At 40.8% G+C, this 21,517-nt stretch overlaps 1 protein-coding gene across 1 annotated transcript in view; it reads left to right on the top strand.

Annotated features, from left to right (window-relative positions):
* LOC131280359 (sodium/potassium/calcium exchanger 1-like) overlaps positions 1-21,517 on the top strand; it is a 232,745-nt gene that overhangs the window by 166,917 nt on the left and 44,311 nt on the right. The window contains exon 18 of the mRNA XM_071218410.1: positions 59-76. The gene's annotated coding sequence lies outside the window, so the exon portion shown is untranslated. The remainder of the gene's footprint in view (positions 1-58; positions 77-21,517) is intronic.

Below are 21,517 nucleotides of genomic sequence, written 5' to 3'. Positions count from 1 at the left end.
AGGTTATAATGTACACAGAAAGATCAACTGAAAGTATGTTTTTGTATTTGTATTTCAGATAGTGGACAACCTACTGGTAAGTTACTATGCTGTTTAGTAGCTATAAGGTGAAATGTGTGGTAATTTTCCTTTTCAACTGTACATAAACTAAACATTTTGAAGATTTTTTGAAAATATCTTTGAAATTTAACTCCACTAGTTCACAGGAAGAATACATTAAGAATAGCAATGTCAACTGCCTAGCAATAATAAACTAGAATGTTTGTACTAAGAAGAAACATGCTCCAATGTATTTAAGGAAACAAAGTGGAATCAGGATCCAGACAACAGTTAAGGGAAATAACTTTTTTAAAAAACAAAAGGAAATTATGAGAACAACAAACACATCTAATGCACAGTACCCTATATTTTGGTAAAAGATTGAACAACAAATAAAGAAAGGAATTAGATAGCTGTACCTAAGATCCTCCATATTAACAGGTAATAATTACAAAAAACAGAAAAGAGAGAAGGAAATCAGGATAAATAATAAGGTGGTAGGAGTAGAAATAGAGCCAGCAGCAGCGGCGGCGGTAGCAATAGCACTAAAAGAAGAGCTGGGGGGAGTAAAATTGAAAAAGCAAAGTTTAAAGAATATAAAATAACAATATAATTTCCCAGTGGGAGAAGTTAAAGCACTGCATCTCTGGACTTCATTCATTATGTGTACTGGTAAAAGAAAATGATGAGTATCTGAGAAAGAGATCACATGACCTTAGATTTTTTTAAAAAAAGAACAAAGAGAAAGACTAAATATCATCAGACATTATCTACCACTTAGGAAGGCACACTTTAAAAATTTTAAATAATAAAGTACTATGTTATTACTACCATAAACCAATTCTTCCATAACTGTGATTCCTGCAGTCCCAGGGAGAAAAAAACTTAGTAAAACTAATAAACAAAAACCTAAATTTAAAAAGAAATTTAGTCAATAAGCAAAAATCTTTTTCTATGCCTAGATGGTTTCCCTGGTAAGCACTACCAAATTTTCTAAGATGAAATAATTCCAATCTTACACAAACCTTCCCAGGAAATAGAAAAAGGGGTACATACCCCTACTCATTTTATGAAGCAACATCACCTCAGTAACAAAACCCAAGAAAGACAGATTGAGTAAGGAAATTGGGGAAAGCTCAGAAATAGATCTTTACAGAAATGTTCACTGTAGATTTTATGACAAAACTGGCACTGAAGAGCAGCAGGGAAAGAAAGATCTTTTACAGAAATGGTCATGAGATAAGTGGTTATCTATATCAAAAAAAAAAAAAATGAAAGAGTATATGGCTACTTCACATTGTACTCCAACTTCAATTCCAGTGAAGTTTATACATAGATGTGAAAGGCAAAAGAATAGACTTTTGAGAAAATAATATCAACATATACCATTGTGAATTTGGGGTACAGAAATTTTCCTTTTAATAATTAAGAAAATTTGTTCATCAAAAGTCACCATTAAGAGCTTGAAAAGGCAAGCACCCAGTAGAAAAGTATGCTTACAACACACATAACCAAAAAGAAAAAAAAAAACCTGATGTAAGAATACATGAGGAATGCCTACAAATCAATTAGAGAAAGACATTCAAACCAAGAGGAAAAATGTACAAAATGCTTAACAGGCACTTCAGAAGGAAGGCTAATTAATTTAAGATTTAACATTAGAGAAAGCTGGGTAAAGTGTATACAGGAATTCTTTATCCTTTCCTTGCAACTCCTACATATATAAAAAATTATTTCAAAATAGTAAGTTCAAGGAAAAAAATCACCCAACAAGGAAAAATACAACATTGAGATATCACTTTAGAGCTATTGGCAAAAAATTAAAAGACTAAATAAATCCAAGTGTTGAAAAGGTTATGGAAAATTGAAATACTTGTGCACTCTTCATAGGAATCTTACCTGGTGTAGACCAAGGGTTAACAAATGGCCCTCCTGGAAAAAAAAAAAAAGTGTATGTGTGTATATGTGTTTTTAATAAATTGTATTGATATAAAGGATAGGAGGCACACATTTTACAAATAATAATAAAATATGCAGTTTTATGCAATATTGTTTTTAAAAGGCTATTATATATGTGAAAATGTGCTCAGCCTCATTAATAATCCAGGAAATGCCACTCAAAAATCACAATAAGCCATCAACTAAGACCAGACTTTGGATGTGCTGAACAAAGACTTTTAAAAGAATGACCCTCGTCTGCTCGAGGAGATAAAGGAAAACACAGAGAAAGAACTGGAGATGGGGACCGATGCCGTCAACACGGTGAAGTAAGAACCTGCAGAAACACTCCCCCAGTCGGTGAAGAAAAGGACAAACCACGCTTGTCTAGAACTCGGGGGACAGCGGGGACTGGAGGACTCCACGGTGGACCGGCGGGGAAGAAGGCCCAGCAGCGCTGCCCCGGCCACCGCCGCCCCGCTCCCCGGGCCCGCCCGCCCCGCTCGCCTGCCCGCCTGGGGCCTGCCCGCCTGGGGCGCGGCTCGGCCCTCCCTGGCCCTGCAGATGCGGGCTCTGCGGGCTCTGCGGGGCTCTGCGGGCTCTGCGGCTCTGCGGGGCTCTGCGGGGCTCTGCGGGCTCTGCGGCGCTCTGCGGGCTCTGCGGACTCTGCGGGGCTCTGCGCGGCTCTGCGGGGCTCTGCGGGCTCTGCGGGGCTCTGCGGGGCTCTGCGGGGCTCTGCGGGCTCTGCGGGGCTCTGCGGGGCTCTGCGGGCTCTGCGGGGCTCTGCGGGCTCTGCGGGGCTCTGCGGGGCTCTGCGGGGCTCTGCGGGCTCTGCGGGCTCTGCGGGGCTCTGCGGGGCTCTGCGGGCTCTGCGGCGCTCTGCGGCGCTCTGCGGGCTCTGCGCGGCTCTGCGGGCTCTGAGGGCTCTGAGGGCTCTGAGGGCTCTGCGGGGCTCTGCGGGGCTCTGCGGGGCTCTGCGGGCTCTGCGGCGCTCTGCGGCGCTCTGCGGGCTCTGCGCGGCTCTGCGGGCTCTGAGGGCTCTGAGGGCTCTGAGGGCTCTGAGGGCTCTGCGGGGCTCACCCGCGAGCGAGGCCCCCTCGGCCCGGCACCGGGCCCCGGCCGGGGTGAAGCGCAGCCCGCGCGGCGCCCCCGAGGGCGCAGGAGGCCAGGCGCAGCGCGGGGCGGAGCCGCAGGCAGGGCCTCCCGTGACCGCGGCCCCGCAGCCCCAGGGCCCAGGCCTCTTCTGGGGTGACGACCCTTCTCCGCATTCACTCCGCCGGGCTCCGCGGGCGGGGGACCCTACAGAAGGAAACCCGGGCGGAGGAAAGAGGGTGGTGGGGGGTGAACGTGGCCCGCCGGCAAAGCCGTGCTTCAGACACGGAGCGAGGCTGAAACAGGCGCAGGCCAGCAGAAACGGAGTTCGTTAACAGCCTCTCATTTTTTAATGTAACATTTTTTGCGATTTTGTATCTTTTTTAAAAAGACAATAAAAATTACATTGTAAAAAAAAGAATAAAGGGCGTTGTGCAGGTTGAAAGGAAAAGACAGGAGAGGGTGGCTTGGAGTAGTTTAAAGAAATGACGATTATCAGTGAGGGAAACTAAAAGAGTGAAAGCTCAACATACAACTCTTCTTTAAATCCTATCAGCGTCAGAATACAATTGAAAAAGAAAAAGACTTATTTCCTGAAAATGGACATGCAAAATATAAAGTGTTAATATGGGACACAAAAAGAAAAAAGAAAAAACAATATGAAGAGGAAAAACAGAGGGATATGGGAACAGAGACCATGTATGCTATTGAAGCTAAGTTGGTAGCTTTTCAAATTAATAGGTAATAGATGTAGATTGTGTAATATGAACCCCAAGGTAAACATAAACTATTTTTAAAATATACAGATGGAAGCAGATGTAGCTCAGTGGTTAAGTGCCTGCTTCCCATGTACAAGGTCCTGGGTTCAATCCCAGGTACCTCCTAAAAACAAAACCAAACAAAGAAATGAGAAAACCAACTCTCAATGGGGAGCAAATGCAGCTTAGGGTCGAGCACCTACTTCCCATGTATGGGTCCTGAGTTCAATCCCCAGTACCTACTAAATATGTGTGTGTGTATTCTACACAATACTGTATGTATATGTATACATATATGTACTTGTATGCATATGTGTATATATACATATAAAAACAAATGAGAAAAGATCAGATGCATCACAAAAGTGCAACTATACAAAAATACGTTGCAGTAAAGAAAAGAAAGAAAAAGAAATGGCATATAAAAATGAATGGAAAAATTACTAAAGTAATTACTGCCTTTAAAGAGTGAAAACACTGAATGTAATGGACTAAACTCCCCAGTCAGGGGAGTGGCTGTGGCTAAAGTGGTTGAGCACCTGCTTCCTGCATGGGAGGTCCCAGGTTCAGTTCCCGGTGCCTCCTAAAAAAATAACAAGCAAAACAAATGAAAAAACCAACTCAGGGGACCTATGTGGCTTAGTGATTGAGCACTGCCTTCCCACATACGAGGTCCCAGGTTCAATCCCCACCACCAGTACCCACCCCAAAAAAATTCCCCAATCAAAAGACACAGATTGGCAGAATGAATTTAAAAAGCACAAAGCACAATCCAGCTATATGCTGTTTACAAGAGATTCACCTTAGACTTGTACCCAAAGACACAAATAGGCTGAAAGTGAAAGGCTGGAAAAAGATATTCCATGCAAATAGTAACCAAAACAGAGCTGGGGTAATTATACTAATATCAGACAAAATAGACTTTAAATGCCAAACTGTTATAAGAGACTAAGAACGACACTAGGTATGAATAAATGGGAAATCTACCAAGAAGAAATATCATTCACAAGTATTTATGCACCTAACCATGGTGCCCCAAAATATGTGAGGCAAACACTTGCAAAACTGAAGGAGGAAATAGATGACTCTAAGATCATTGTTCCAGAACTCAATACACCTCTCTCATCATTGGACAATAAATCAAGACAGAGGATCAATAAGGAAAAAGAGAATTTGAGTAATATGATAAATGAACTAGACCTAACATATACAGAACATTAAACCCCAAAACAGCAGGCTATACATTCTTCTCAAGTGCTCATGGATGCTTCTCTGGGATAGACCACATGCTGAGTCACAAAAAAAGTCTCAATAAATTTAAAAAGATTGAAATTATACAAAGCATTTTAACTGGCCATAACAGAGTCAAACTGGAAATCAAACCGGCAGAGATTTCAAAAATTCACAAAAATATGGAAGCCGAACAACACGTTCTTAAACAATCAGTGGTAAAAGAAAATATTGCAAGAGAAAGCAGTAAATATCTTGAGACGAATGAAAATGAGAACACAACACATCAAGACAATTGGAAACAGCAAAGGCAATGCTGAAAGAGAAATTTAGAGCCCTAAATACTTACATTAAAAAAGAAGAAAGAGTAAAATAAAAGACCTAACTGCACACCTGGAGGAACTAGAAAAAGAAGAGCAAACTAATCCCAAAGCAAGCAGAAGGAAAAAAATAACAAATATTAGGGTAGAAATAAATGAAATTGAGGAGGAAAAAACAATAGAGAGAATTAGCAAAACCAAAAGTTGGTTCTTTGAAAAGATTGATAAAATTGGCAAACTCTTATTAGCACAAAGAAAAACGAGTAGATGCAAATAAATACAATCAGAAATGAGAGAGTAAAAATTATGAACAACCCCACAGAAATACAAATGATCACAAGACATTAGAAGGAACAACTGTATACCAAAAAAAATCAGACAACCTAAATGAAATGGACAAATTCCTAGAAACACAGGAACAACCTACACTGACTCTGGAAGAAAAAGAAGATCTCAACAAACCAATCACAAGTAAAGACTAAATCAATCATCAGAAACCTGCCATCAAAGAAAAGCCCAGGACCAGATGGGATTCACAGGCGAATTCTACCAATTATAAGGAGAATTAATACCAATCCTGGGAAGCAGATGTGGCTCAACTAATAGGCACCCACCTACCATATAGGAGGTCCAGGGTTCAAACCCAGGGCCTCCTGGTCCATGTGGTGAGCTGGTCCACACACAGTGCTGATGCATGCAAGGAGTGCCATGCCATGCAGGGGTGTCCCCCACATAGGGGGGCCCCAAGCTCAAGGAGTGCGCCCCACAAAGAGAGCTGCCCTGTGCAAAAAAAGTGCAGCCTGCCCAGGAGTGGTGCCGCACACACGGACAGCTGACACAGCAAGATGATGTGGCACTGGGAAAAGAGACACAGTTTCCCAGTGCCACATGACAAGAATGCAAGTGGGCACAGAAGAACACACAGCGAATGGACACAAGAGAGCAGACAATGGGGGGGGGGGGATGAGGGGGAAGGGGAGAGAAACAAATAAAATAAATCTTAAAAAAAAATACCAATCCTGCTCAAACTATTCCAAAAAAATTGCAGAGGAGGGAATACTACCTAACTCATTCCACACAGCCAACATCATTCTAATACTAAAGCCAGATAAAGATACTATAAGAAAAAAAATTATAGATCAATTTCTCTTATGAATATAGATGCAAAACTCCTCAACAAAATACATGTAAACCAAATCTAACAGCACATTAAAAGAATTATATACCAAGATCAAGTGGGTTTTATCCCAGGTATGCAATGGTAGTTCAATATAAGGAAATAAATTCATGTAATATACCACGTGAATAGAACAAAGGAAAGAAACCACAAAATCATCTAAACTGATGCAGAAGAGGCATTTGACAAAATCCAGCATCCTTTTTTTTTTTTTCCTAAAGATTTATTTTTATTTATTTAATTCCCCTCCCCTCCCCCTGATTGTCTGTTCTCTGTGTCTTTTTGCTGCGTCTTGTTTCTTTGTCCGCTTCTGTTGTCGTCAGCGGCACGGGAAGTGTGGGCGGCTCCATTCCTCGGCAGGCTGCTCCCTCCTTCGCGCTGGGCGGCTCTCCTTATGGGTGCGCTCCTTGTGCGTGGGGCTACCCCACGCGGGGGACACCCCTGTGTGGCACGGCACTCCTTGCGCGCATCAGCACTGCGCATGGGCCAGCTCCACACGGGTCAAGGAGGCCCGGGGCTTGAACCACGGACCTCCCTTGTGGTAGACGGACGCCCCAACCACTGGGCCAAAGTCCGTCTCCCCAGCATCCTTTCTTGATAAAAACACTCCAAAAGATAGGAATAGAAAGTAACATTCTCAACGTGATAAAGGGTGCAGTGACAATTTGAGATTATTTTACGAACTCCAAAAGGAGAAAGAATATGTTCGTAAACTTATTTTTAGTACCCTTTGATTGTATTAAATTCAGTGAGAAGCCTCGGATTACGCTGACTTGATAAAATCAGTTTGGGCTTTCTGATTGGGCTACATCAGTAAGGCGTAACTCAGGTTGAGTCCCCACCCCTTGGTGGGCCAATATAAACAGACACTCACTCCAGAAGACATGCCAGAAGAAAGAGAGTTCTGTAACTTTTTTATCCTGGGGCCCCGGGGAGAGATGAGCCATTCACCTGATAGTTTGCTGCTGACCTTGGGAAGAGACCAGAACAAGTGAGACTGATGAGGAGAGCCCAGAAGGAAACGAGCCCCATGACAGGAGAGAGAGGAAGCCCTGAGAGACGTCCCTGCGCCAGCCTGCAGCTGAGAGAGGAAGCCCTGAGAGACGGCCCTCTGCCAGCCTGCAGCTGAGGGAGGAAGCCCTGAGAGACGGCCCTCTGCCAGCCTGTAGCTGAGGGAGGAAGCCCTGAGAGACAGCCCTCTGCCAGCCTGCAGCTGAGGGAGGAAGCCCGGAGGGGAAGGCTGAGCCCTTGCAGAGATCAGCCGCCATCTTGCTTCAACACATGGCAACTGACTTTGGTGAGTAAGCAACTTAGAGTTGGACTCTTTAGACCCTCGTAACTGTAAGCATTTACCTCAAATAAATACCCTTTATAAAAGCCAACAGATTTCTGGTACTTTTCATGGTCCCCCTTGGGCAGACTAATATTTACTCAATGGTGAAGACTGAAAGCTTTCTTCCTAGGATAAAAAAGGATGCCACTGTCACCATTGTTACTCAACATTGTTCTAGCCAGAGCAATTAGGCAAAAAAGAAAACTATCTCTATTTACAGACAACATGCCTCTATATATAGAAAATGCCAAAGAATCCACAAGAAAGCTACTAGAGTTAATGGACAAATTCAGGAAAGTGGTGGGGTACAAGATCAACATGCAAAAACCAGTAGTATTTCTATAAACTAGTAACAAGTAATCTGAAGATGAAATAAAAAATGAAAAAATCTACTTACCTAGCAACTTAAAAAATCAGATTTTTAGAAATAAATTTAAGTAAGCATGTAAAGGACTTGTACAAAGAAAACAACAAAAATTTGCTGACAGAAATTAAATAAGTGGAAGGCCATTCCATGTTCATAAATCAGAAGACCAAATATTGTTAAGATGTCAATTCCACTTGAAAAAATATACAGATTCAATGCAATCCTAATCAAAATTCCAACAGCCTTCTTTGCATAAATGGAAAAATCAATCATCAAAGTTATATGGAATGGTGAATGGCCCTGAATAGCCAAAACCATCTTGAAAAAGAACAATGAAGTTGAAAGACTCACAGTTCCTGATTTTAAAACTTATACAAAGGTACAGTCATCAAGTAGCATGGTACTAACACAAGGAAAGACGTATAGACCAATGGAATCAAACTGAAAGTTCAGAAATAAACCCTCACATCTAGGGCCAATTGGGTTTGTTTGGTGTTTTTTTTTTTTTTTTTTACACTTTTTTTAATTAAAGTTAATAAATTACAAAGAAAGTTACATTAAAAAACATAAGAAGGTCCCATATAACCCACTCCCCACCCCTCCACCCCCATCATTTTTGTAAATTATATTTTTGGAAGATATATATATCACAAAAAAAATGTTTCATTAAAAAACATAAGAGGTTCCCGCATACCCCCCCCCCCTCAACCCCACTCCTCCCACACCAACAACCTCCCCCATCATTGTGGCACACTCATAGTACTCAGTGAACACATTTTGGAGCACTGCTACACCACATGGATTATAGTTTACCCTGTAGTTCACACTCTCCCCCAGTACATTCAGTGGGTTATGGCAGGACATATAAAGTCCAGTATCTGTCCCTGCAATATCATTTAGGACAACTCGAAGTCCCAAAAATGCCCCCACATCACATCTCTTCTTCCTTCTCCCTGCCTTCAGCAACTACTGTGGCCACTTTCTCCACCTCAATGATACAATTTCTTCTATTACTAGTCACAGTAGTTTTATAGTAAAATATCAGTAAGTCAACTCTAATCCATATTTTATTCCTCCATTCTGAGGACCCTGGGATGGTGATGTCCACTTCACCTTTAGGTCAAGAGGGGGTTTAGATTCCACGTGGATGATGGATGCAATTCCTCTGCTTAGTTGTAGGCACTCTTGAGTCCCTGGTGTGGTGGTTGATCGTCTTCATCTCTCTGTTAGCTGACCTGAGTAAGTCCAATGAGCCAGAGAGTAGGAGTTGCAACTCTGCTGAGGCTCAGGGTATGGCCAATTGTTTTTGACAAGGGTGCCAAGTCCAGTCAATTGGGACAGAATAGTCTCTTCAACAGTGCTGGGAAAATTAGGTATTCATTTACAAAAGAATGGAGGTGGACACCTACTTCCTACAATATACAAAACTTAACTCAAATGGATCAAAGAACTAAATATAAGAAACAAAACTATGAAACTCCTAGGAAAAAACATAGGCAAACATCTTCAGGACCTTGTCTTGGGCAATGGTGTCTTAGGTTTTGTACCATAAGCACAAGCAACAAAAGGAAAAATAGATAAAGGGGCCTAATCAAAAGTAAAAACTTTTGTGCATCAAGGAACTTTAGCACAAAAGCCAGAAAACAACCTACAGAATAGGAAAAGATATTTGGAAATAGTATATCTTACAAGGGCTTAATATCCAGAATATATAAAGAAATCCTACACCACCACAACAAAAAATCCAATTTTTAAATGGGCAAAATACTAATCCAAAAAAAGAGACGCAAATGGACAATAAGCATATGAAAAGAAGATGTTCAACATCATTAGTCACTAGGGAAATGCAAATCAAAACCATAGATACAATTTCATACCAATTAGAATGGCTACTGTTTTAAAAATGGGAATTCATTAGCAAGGATGTAAAGAAATAGGAACATTCATTCATTGTTGGTGGGAATAGAAAATGGTGCAGCTGCTATGGAAAACATTTTGGCAGTTCCTCAGAAATTGAAGTATAGAATTACCATATGGCCTGGCAATCCCACTTCTAGGCATATACCCACAAGAATTGAAAGCAGGGACTCAAGCAGATATTTGCACACTGATGTTAATAATGGCATTATTCACAATTTCCAAAAGTTGTAAGCAACCCAAATGTCCATCAACTAATGAATGGAGAAGCAAGATGTGGTATATATACAAAATAGAATATTATTCAGCCCTAAAAAAATGAAGCTCTGATACATGTGACAACATGGACGAAACTTGAAGATATCATGTTGAGGGAAATAAGCCAGACAAAAGGACAAATATATTATCTCGCTTATGTGAAATAATTAGAATATGCAAATTCATAGAATCAGAAACTAGAATGCAGTGTATCAGGGGCCAGGGTTGAGGTAGGGAACGAGGATTTAATGCTTAATTGGTACAAAATGTTTATTTGGGACATTGGAAAAGTTTTGGTATTGAATGGTGGTGATGGTAGCACAACATTGTTAATGTAATTAACACTCCTGAATTGTATATTTCAAGGTGGTTAAAATGGGAAATTTTAAGTTGTATATATGTTATCAGAATAAAAAAAAATTTAAACCATAGCACTGTGCAACACAGTTAACCCTAATATAAACTATGGACTATAGTTACTAGATAATTAAAATAATATTGTTTCATCCACTTTAACAAAAGTACCACACTAACTCAAAGGTTAGTAATAGGGAACACTGAGTTAGGGGTAGAGATAGGAACTGTGTACTTTTTACATGATTGTTCTGTAAACCTACAACTTGTCTAATTAAAAAAAAAAACTAAGCTGAACTACATTGCTTAGGGACTTACGTGAAAGCACTATAAAGTAAAGCAAGAAAAAAAGAAAAAGTTACTTCTGGGTAGAGGGAAGGAGCTGTGATCAAGAAACTATGTGATCACGAAGGAGTTCTGGCAAAATAACGTTTCTTAACTTGGATGGTATTATACAAATGTTCGTTTCGTATTTATTTGTTAACAAACCCATTTATATTCTGTGATCTTTTCGAGATGTGTATTTTATTTTCCAATTTAAAATGTTAAAAGAAAAACTACTTTCCTCTGAACTGCTGTCATGAAAAAAAAAACTTGCTCACCTTGCTGTAGTAGCTGAGAGTAAAAGGAAATGAAGAAGATTGTGTCTTTCTGTCATTCTTTCAAATCTACACTACAAGGAAAGAAACAATGCTGTACTTTCCAAAGGAATCTATTTCTGACACTCTTGCCCCCAGTCTGTAAACTCTGTGAGAACACAGGCAGTCACTCCTGTTTATTGCTGTACCCCCAGCACCTATTACAGTGCTTAGGAGACCCGGACAAATAGTCACTATACAAATAAACTAAAAAAATGAATGAATAAGAAGATTGTCAGTACAAACTATTTAGCATTTTATAAACAAATCACACCAAAATGCTTGTGTTTCTATTTTAGAAGGAAAGGTATTATAATTCATTGGTCTCTTGGCTACTTCAAATCTATGATATTCCTCAGTCTTCCTAATACCTGAAGTCTGTCATCTCCAGCCTTCGAAAATCTTGATACTCATTTTTCTTTTTCCCATCATTACTTAAAATTCTCATATGCCAATGATAATTTTTAACAGACAGAATATTATGCTGCCTGGGGCAAAGATAATGAAAACTTTTATACCAAAATGTATTCAAGATTGGAAATTAGCACTGAAAAAAATGTACTACTCTCTCCACAAGATCAGCTGTACACTATCAGGTGAAGAGCACCTCTTCTGGGGCCTCTGCCGTGTCTAATGAACTCTTCTCTCCTTCCCCACGCATCTGCTTCTCTGTGTGTTTACTTTGTGGGGTTCCAATATTAAAATCCCAACCTCCTTTCTCTGTGGTGTGGTTTCTCTGTGAGTCCTACTGATGTGACCCAATAAAACTTTAATCATTATTTAATCAAGTAAAAGTGAAACCTCTGAATCCAATATAATCTAATATGCCCAGGGGAACAGACCAGTTTACAAACATAATCTAATATCTGTTTTTGGAATTCATAAACAATATCAAATGGCTACACTCCACCCTCTGAATTCTAAAAAGACATTACAGTATTCAAAAAACCTTATTTCAGTACCAATGTTAAGTACAAAATCATGTTACAATCAATTTAAAGAAAATACAGTTTGTCTTGGGGCAAAGTCCCATCTGGCTGTAGAACTCTAAAACCTACAAAACCATTTACCTGCTTCCAAAATACAAATGGACAAAGAACAAACGTCTGCATTACGTTAAGGAGAAATTGGGAAGGAAACATGAGCCATGGGTCCTCTACAGTTCAGTAAACCTGCAGGACAAACCATTAGATGTCAAAGTCTGAGAATCATTCTTAAGATGTTGGTTTCTCCTCCTTGGGGCCTCATGGGGTCCCACACTTTCCACAGGCTTGCCCAATGGCCATTTTCTTGGTTCCTCTTCATCAAGCATCTGGATGGCGACTGAGCTCCAGACTCACCATTAAGAGCAATGAGGTGATTGCCACACTTTACCCAAACTTTGAGTTAGAGCCTTAACCCCCCTAGCACAGTGATGTGAAGACAACATTCCCCCTAACCTTTGGCAAACAGGCTCAACCTTCTCAGAGCAACAAGTTGACTACCTGGCCTTCCCTAATCTATGGGGGACAGGCACACCCCTCTCAGCCCTGTGGGGTGCCAAGCTTAACCACCCTTAATCCTTGAGGAATGTGCTCCACCCTCTCTGTACCCTGGGGCAGCAAAACTCTCCCAGAACATCAGGTGGAAACAGCCACACTCTTCAACTTCCAGGGCAAAGTCACCCGTCTCTGAACACACAGCTGGGGTTCCTCTCTTGGCCCAAGGCAATGTCTTAATTCCAGATCTCAGCTTCCATGGTTTTCCTCTTAAAACTGTTTCTCCTTCAAAGTCTCCCTCCCATGTCCCTTTTAGTCTAAGCTGACAGTGGTTCTGTTCATTCAACTCTCTCAAAAAGCTTATTGGTTTACCACACAAGAATCAGGGGTCCAAGCCATCAGACAATAAGACTTTTCACAAGTCCTTCCTAGGTAACTGCATTTTCAATCCTGATTTACAAGTTCCAAGTTTAGTTAAGTCCTCAAATGGGGCACTATCATCTTGGGGTGTGATTTCCAGAGGCTTGGAATTTCCAGTATCAGTTTCTGGTTTCTTTGTGCCCAACAGTTCAGTCCTCAGCCTATCTCACTCATCTAGCATTTTGCTATAAACTGCAAGGAGAAGCCAAGTCAGAGTCTCTGAGTTTACTCTAGAAAGTTCTCCAGTTAAATGCCCATGCTCACCATTTTCAAATTTTGCCCTCCATAAAATACCAGGAGTTAATCTTGCTAAGTTTTCTGTAACTTTAAAACATGGATCATGTTTTCTCCAGTTTCCAATAATAGCTTCATCATAAAAAGTCTCTTTAAAGTCCATATTACTATTAACAGTCTCTTCAAAGCAATGTAGGTCTTTCCTACCAAGTATTTCACAATTCCTCCAAAAAGTGCCCCTTACCCAAAGGGGTGCTGATGCAAAATTCCAGAAATCTGTTGGCTTTCATAAAGGGTATTTATTTGGGATAGAAGCTTACAGTTACCGGGCATAAAGCATAAGTTACTTCCCTCACCCAAGTCTATTGGCAAGTGTTGGGGCAAGATGGCTGCCAATGTCTGCCAAGAATTCAGGCTTCTTAGGTTCCTCTCTTCCTGGGGCTGAATTTCTCTCCAGGCTCAGCTGCTGTGCTCACTCCACTAGGCCAGCTGTAGACTCTCAGGCAAACTGCTCTGTCGGTCTCCCCAGGGCTTCTGCCTTGTGTCAGGATGTGTGTCTATTCCTCTTTGTTCTTTTCCTGTGTGTTCACTTTCTGGGCTCCAGCTCAAAACTCCAGTATCAAAAACTCTAACTTACTCCTTTGCCATGTCTATTATCTCTGAGTCCCCACCCAAAAATGGGCAGGGACTCAGCACCCTAATGACATGACCCAAACAAATCCCTAATCATAATTTAATCATGCCCAGGAACAGACCAGTTTACACCCATAATCCAATATCTATTTTTGGAATTCATAACTATATCAAACTGCTATACCCATTTATAAAACCATTTCAGCATTCTGGTAAATCCAAAAGCACAATCCCACTTTCCAGTACCAAATTCTGTATTACTCAGCCAAAGGGGTACTGATGAAAAATACCAGAAATCTGTTGGCTTGTATAAAGGGTATTTATTTGGGGTAGAAGCTTACAGTTACCAGGCCATAAAGATAAGTTACTTCCCCCACTAAAGTCTGTTGCCACATGTCAGAGCAAGATGGCTGCCAATGTCTGCCAGGGTACAGGTTTCCCCTTTAGGATCTGTAGTCCCAGCTTCTTCCCATATTAGCTGTAGGCTGGGATAAGTCTCATCTCTATCCTAGGCTCTCAGGGATCAGCTGCTCTGCTCTTTCCACAAGGCCAGCTGTGGACTATCAGGCAAACTGCTCCTCTCTCTTCCTGGGGCCTCTGCCATGTCTAATGGAGTCTTCTCTCCTCCCTCACTCTCCTTCCTCATGTACCTGCTTCTCTCTGTGTTTTTTTCCCGGGGCTCCAATATCAAAATCCCAACCGCTCTTCTCTGTAGTGCAGTTTCTCCGTGAATCCCCACCCTCCAAGGGGGCAGGAACTCAACATCCTACTGTCATGGCCCAATCACAGCCTTAATCATTATTTAATCAAGTAAAAGTGAAATGTCTGAATCCAGTGTAATCTAATATGCCCAGAGGAAAAGACCAGTTTACAAACATAATCTAATATCTATTTTTGGAATTCATAAACAATATCAAACTGCTACATTGTCTAAAAGTGAAGGTGGGAAAGAAATGATAAAAGAAATGAGACTTAGTGAAAAATCCATGTAGCAGTGTTTAAACAATGTGTGAAATCTGAAAACAGAAGTGCTGTGGGTCAGAAAAGGAAGATGGAGGGGAAAGAGGAAACACACACTAATTAAGCATCTTAAGTGCCAAACACTTCACATATATTTTTTCACTGATTCTTAAAATAATTTTATGAACCAGGTATTGCTTACAAACATTTTATAGTTGAAAGAACAGAGACAAAGTAGAGTAAAATAATTTACAAAATAGAAGGAGGTGCAGACTTGAAACCCAAGACAAAATTAATCCAAAATGTCTGCTCTAATTCTTTTAATGATAATTTTCCCCTCTATCCCTTCCCCTACTCTCCTTCCCCCCTTAACCATGGGTACACACCATAAAATGTGGTCCAGATTAAGTATATGTCCTATAAAAATATGTATCTTAGGCTTTGTGTGTATTTTCCCCACTTTTTTAATTTATTGAAGTTTATCACTTATACATAAACATACATAAACAACAAGTGTATAGTAATAGTTGTGAACTTACAAAATAAACATATATAACATCAAACGGGTCTCTCATACCTCACTCTACCCACCATTACTTTGCGTTGTTGTTAACATCTTTAACTAATTATTAAAGAGCCTTATGAAAATATTACTACTAACCAGAGCATTGTCAAAATATTACTAACCAAAAAAAAAAAAAAAAAAAAATTACTAACCAAAGTATTTTCCCCAACCCATCCTATTAGTATTATTATCTTAATATGTTATATATGAACATACATAAACAATAAGTGTTTAGTAAAAGTTGTGAATTTACAACTCAAACATACTGGGGTCCCATACATCAACCCTCCACCAACACCTTGCATTGTTGTGAGACATTTGTTACAAATTGTGAAAGAATATTGTCAAAATCTTACTACCAATTATACATTTGGTGTATTTTCCCCAAACCCACACTATTATTTTTTAATATAATTTTATGACAGAAGTTGTACATTTATAAAACAATCATGCACATGTGCAGAATTCCCAAACAACACCTATCTATCAACACACCACACTGTGGTGGAACATTTGTTACAGATGACAAAATAATATCATGATTGCTACCACATCCATTGTATACATTTGGCACACATATTCCACACTGCCCCATATCAACACAGTACATCTTTGGCATAGATGCAAGAATATTACATTATTACTGCTAGCCACTGTCCATAGGTCACTCCAGTTGTATTTTTCCCATGCTTCTCCACATCCCAACACCCTGTAATAGTGATGTACATTTGCTGTAGCTAACAAAGGACAGTCTTGATTCTGTACCATCAACCACAATTCTCATCCACCTCTTGGTTTACTGTGCTATTCAGTTCCTAGAATATTCTCTAGCATTCTGTCGATTGGCATTCACATAACTAGACTACCATTTTCAACCACATCCCCATTTATAAACTAGCTGTTTCTCACTATGTGTTACCATCCACTGTATACATTTCCATACTTTTACAATAAATCTAATTAAAACTTCTACATATATTAAACATGAGTAGTCCATCTCAGTCCTTGTCTTATCTCCTTTAAGAATCCACCACCTACCACCAGGTCTTGAAGATATTTTCCTACAATTTATTCTAGAAGGTTTATGATTCTTGCTTTTATTTTTAGGTTTTTGATCCATTTTGAGTTAATTTTTGGATAAGGTGTGAGATAGGGGTCCTCTTTCCTTCTTTTGACTATGGATATCCAGTTCTTTCAGCATGATTTTTTGAATGGACTGTTCTGTCCAAGCTGTGTGGGTTTGACAGGCTAGTCAAAAATCACTGGACCATACATTTAACTGTCTGTTTCTGAACCATCAATTTGGTTCCATTGTCTATGTGTCTGTCTTTATGCCAGTGCCATGCTGTTTTTAGCACTGTAGCTAGGTAATATGATTTAAACTCTGGAGATGAGAGTTCTCTTTTCCTTTTCAAGATGTTTCTGGCTATTCAGGACCCCTTATCCTTCCAAATAAATTTGATAATCTTGTTTTCAATGTTTTTTTTTAAATGCTGGTGGAATTTTTATCAGGATTGCATTGAATCTGTGTTATCAATTTAACTAGAAATGACATCCTTTTTTTTTTTGGTTTGCTAATTTTTTTTAATATATTTTTTATTTTTTCCCTCCCCCTCCTCCCTACCCTGTTAATTTTGTTTTTTGGGGTTATTTTTTGCTGCCTGTGTCCTTTCACTGTGTGATCTTCTGTATCTATGTCTCTTTTTTGTCTTCTCATTTTTCTCTTCTAGGATTCACCAGGGTTTGATCCCGGGGACCTGTGATGTGGAGCGAGATTCCCTGTCACTTGTGCCACCTCAGTTGCTGCTTTAAGTTGCACCTAGCCTTGACTCTCCCCTTTGTCTCTCTTTTTGCTGCATCATCATCTTGCTGCATGACTCACTTGCGTGGGTACTGGTTTGCCACGCGGGCACTTGGCTCACCGCACTGGCACACTTTTTACTTTTTAACCAGGAGGCCCCAGGGGTTGAACCCAGGTCCTCCCACATGGTAGGAGGAAGCCCAATCACTTGAGCCACATCCACTTCCCTATTTATTTTTAAAAGATATATACATCACACAAAATGTTACTTTAAAAAATATAGGAGTTTCCCATATGCCCCACTCCCCACACCCTCACTTTTCCCACATCAACAACTTCTTTAATTAGTGTGGTACAGAATTGACATCTTAATGGTAGTTTTCCAGCCCATGAACATGGAATGTTCTTCCAATTATTTAGGCAATTTTTTATTTCTTTTACCGTGAGTTGTAGTTTTCTGAATACAAGTGCTTTATATCATTGGATAAGTTTATTCCTGAGTATTTGGATATTATCTATCATATTTTATTTTCACCACTGACACTTTCAGATACTTTTATTGATATAATCTTCATTTCTAAACTCTCTTCATCCAGGCCTCTCTCTCCTGTCTTTTCCTTTCAGGCTCTAGAATACCTTTTAGAATTTCCTGAAAATATGATCTCTTGGTTAGAAATTTTCTCAGTTTCTATTTATCTGTTAATATTCTAAACTCACCCTCATTTTCAAAAGACAATCTTGCTGGATATAAGATTCTTAGCTGGAAGTTTTTCTCTTGTAGTATCTTAAATATATCATACCACTGTCTTCTTGCCTCTGTGGTTTCTGATGAGAAATCAGCACTTTTACTGAGTATTCCTTATATGTTTTACTGAGTATTCCTTATATGTTATGCATTGCTTTTCTCTTGCTCTTCTCAGAATTCTCTCTTTGTCTTTGGCATTTGACATTCTGATGAGTATGTGTCTTGGAGTTGGTCTATTTGGATTTTTTGGATGGAAGTACATTGTGCTTCTTGGACATGGATATCTATGTCCTTCAATTGGGTTGGGAAATGTTCTACCATTATTTCTTCAAATACTCCTTCTGCTCCTTTTCCCTTCTCTTCTCCTTCTGGGACACCCATGACATATATGTTTGCACATCTTTTGCTGTCATTTAATTCCCTCAGAACTTGTTCAATTTTTTCCATTCTTTTCTTCATTTGCTCCTTTGTATGTTCACTTTAGAGGCCATTTCTTCAAGCTCACCAATCCTTTCTTCTGCCTCCTCAAATCTGCTATTGTATGATTCCAATGTATTTTTAATTTCATTGATTCCACCTTTCATTCCCATAAGATCTGCTATTTTTCTATGTATGCTTTCAAATTCTTCTTTGTGCTCATCTAATGTCTTCTTAATATCCTTCATCTCTTTGGCCATCTCATTGAATTTATTAAGGAGATTTGTTTGAACATCTGTGATTAGTTGTCTCAACTCCTTTATGTCATCTGGAGGATAAGCTTGTTCCTTTAACTGGGCCATACCTTTCTGTTTCTTGGTGTGGATTGTAATTTTTGGTTGGTATCTTTGGATCTGGCTTACTAGAATATTTATTCTGGGTGCAGTTTTTCTCTTTAGTTTAGGGTTTCCTGCCCTTTCTCCCTGGCTGGTTGTACAGGAGAGCCAAGGATGTAGTTGGTGCTATAAGCTGTGGGGGCTAAAGCTGCCCTCAATGCTGCAGGGACTGAAGAAGCTTCTCCCAACTTTCTCCTTTGCCAGGGGTAGGGACAGACTCAAAGCTGGGTGGAATAATCCAAGTAGTGCAGGTCTAGACTGTAGTTGTCCAGAGAGACTGATGAAGCTTCACGCCCCTTTTTCCCTGCCTGGGGTGGGGATGGAGCTGCAGGTGTGGGCAGCAATCTATGCAGTGCGGGTCCAAGATGACCGTAGTTGCCCTGGTAGACTTCCAATTATTTAGTCTTTGCCAGCCAAATGTACCTGCAGTTACCTGGTTAGGCTGGTACAGGGTCCACAATCTTCTTCCCTGCCAGAGGTAGGGCTGAAGCCTAGGCCAGGGTTGCAGGCTGATCTGGGTGAAAAAAAACAGTCCCTACCATCACTGTGCTTTTTAGTCAGCCCAGCTTCCCCTCATGCTAGGGGTGGATTCAAAATGGCGGAACTGACCTCTTTCTGACTTGGACAGATTCAAACTTTACCTGTTCTTTTTTTTTTTTTTTTTTTTTAATATTTATTTATTATTATTATTTTTTAATTACATTAAAAAAATATATATGAGGTCCCATTCAACCCCACCGCCCCCGCCCCCCACTCCCCCCACAGCAACACTCTCTCCCATCATCGTGATACATCCATTGCACCTGGTAAGTTCATCTCTGAGCATCACTGCACCCCATAGTCAATGGTCCACATCATAGCCCAGACTCTCTCACGTTCCATCCAGTGGGCCCTGGGGGGATCTACAGTGTCCCGTAATTGTCCGTGAAGCACTATCCAGGACAACTCCACGTCCCGAAAACGCCTCCACATCTCATCTCTTCCTCCCGTTCCCCACACCCAGCAGCCCCCATGGCTACCGTTCCCACACCCATTCCACATTTTCTCTGTGGACATTGGATTGGTTGTGTCCATTGCACACCTATGTCAAGTGAGGGCTTAGATTCCACCTGGGTACTGGATGCACTCTTCCCGCTTCTAGTTGTAGACACTCTAGGCTCCATGTTGTGGTGGTTGACCTTCTTCAACTCCATGTTAGCTGAGTGGAGTAAGTCCAATAAGTCAAAGTGTAGGAGCTGAAGTCTGTTGAGGCTCTGGACCTGGGTGTCACATTATCAGTCCAGAGATTCAAATCCCCTACATATATCTTAAACTCAGCACCAACTACAATTCCAATAAAGTAGCATACAAGTCTTGTGAAAAGAGATCCCCTCTGAGTCCATTTCCATCACGCAGAAACACCAGCTCCAAAGAAGGGCCATCTGTCATGGCAGTGAACCCCTTCTGCCATGACCATAGAACCCGTGGGTCTCTTTATCCCTCAAAAGAACCAATACCTGGGGTTGTATCTACCTTATCTGTCTCTCAGACTCTGTTCAGTTGTACATAGGGGTATTCCTTCTGACAACCTCCAGACTCTTTTTTAGAGACTCACAGCCTTATAATCTCATTTCTCCTTTCCATTTCCCCCTTACATTAGGTCAAACCGCTTCCCGAAGTCATGTTATTATATGTAGACAGGTATATTCTGCTGTTCCGCATTGAATCTTTAATTCAAGGTCATTTTCTAGTTGCTTCTTCAGTAGCTGTTCTTAAGGTCATTCTTTAGCCAGCCATATTTACTAATCAGTAGCTGAAATCGGTGGCCAACCATCTCTTCCTCCCAAACGGAACTTCTAAGTCCAGCCACAGAATAGTTTCTGGTGTGGCTTGTGCTGCCAAAGTAGGATAATCACTGGCCTCCGCAGCATGTCCTGTAATTTCCCAGAGAGGCTGACACAGGTATCCCCAGCTTCCTCCCTGCCGGAGATGGGATGCAGCTTATACTAGTTGCAGTCTGATCTGGATGGAAAGAAGCCAGTCTCTACCAGCGCTGTGATTTTCAGTCCACCCCACTTCTCCTCGTGCCAGGCACCTTGTTAGGATAGAGGCTACCAGCCTGTTCTGACTTGGACAGGCTCAAACTTTAGCTGTTCTCAAGATTATACTGTAACCCACCAAATTTACTAATCAGTAGCTGAAGTTGGTGCCCAACCGTCTCTTCCTTAACTGTTTTTGGGAAGTGGAGCTTCCAATCCCAAGGCGGTTTATGCCTCCAGTGGAGAATGGGCAATGGCCTCCTTAGTGTAGAGTGCTCTACTTATGAATCTTCTCTGCAGATGGGCAGTCTCCTTCTTCCATTCTTTCAAGGATGTGGCAGGATGCTCTTCTGGGCTCCTGGAGCCCCAGATAGGTGCTTCAGATAACTCTGGGTGTTTACTAACTGGCCTGTAGCAGAAGCTGACTCTA

Source organism: Dasypus novemcinctus, chromosome 11 (assembly GCF_030445035.2).
Source record: "Dasypus novemcinctus isolate mDasNov1 chromosome 11, mDasNov1.1.hap2, whole genome shotgun sequence".
Lineage (NCBI taxonomy): Eukaryota > Metazoa > Chordata > Mammalia > Cingulata > Dasypodidae > Dasypus > Dasypus novemcinctus.
Note: the sequence above shows the minus strand (reverse complement) of the source record. Positions and strands in the feature narration are given on the sequence as shown.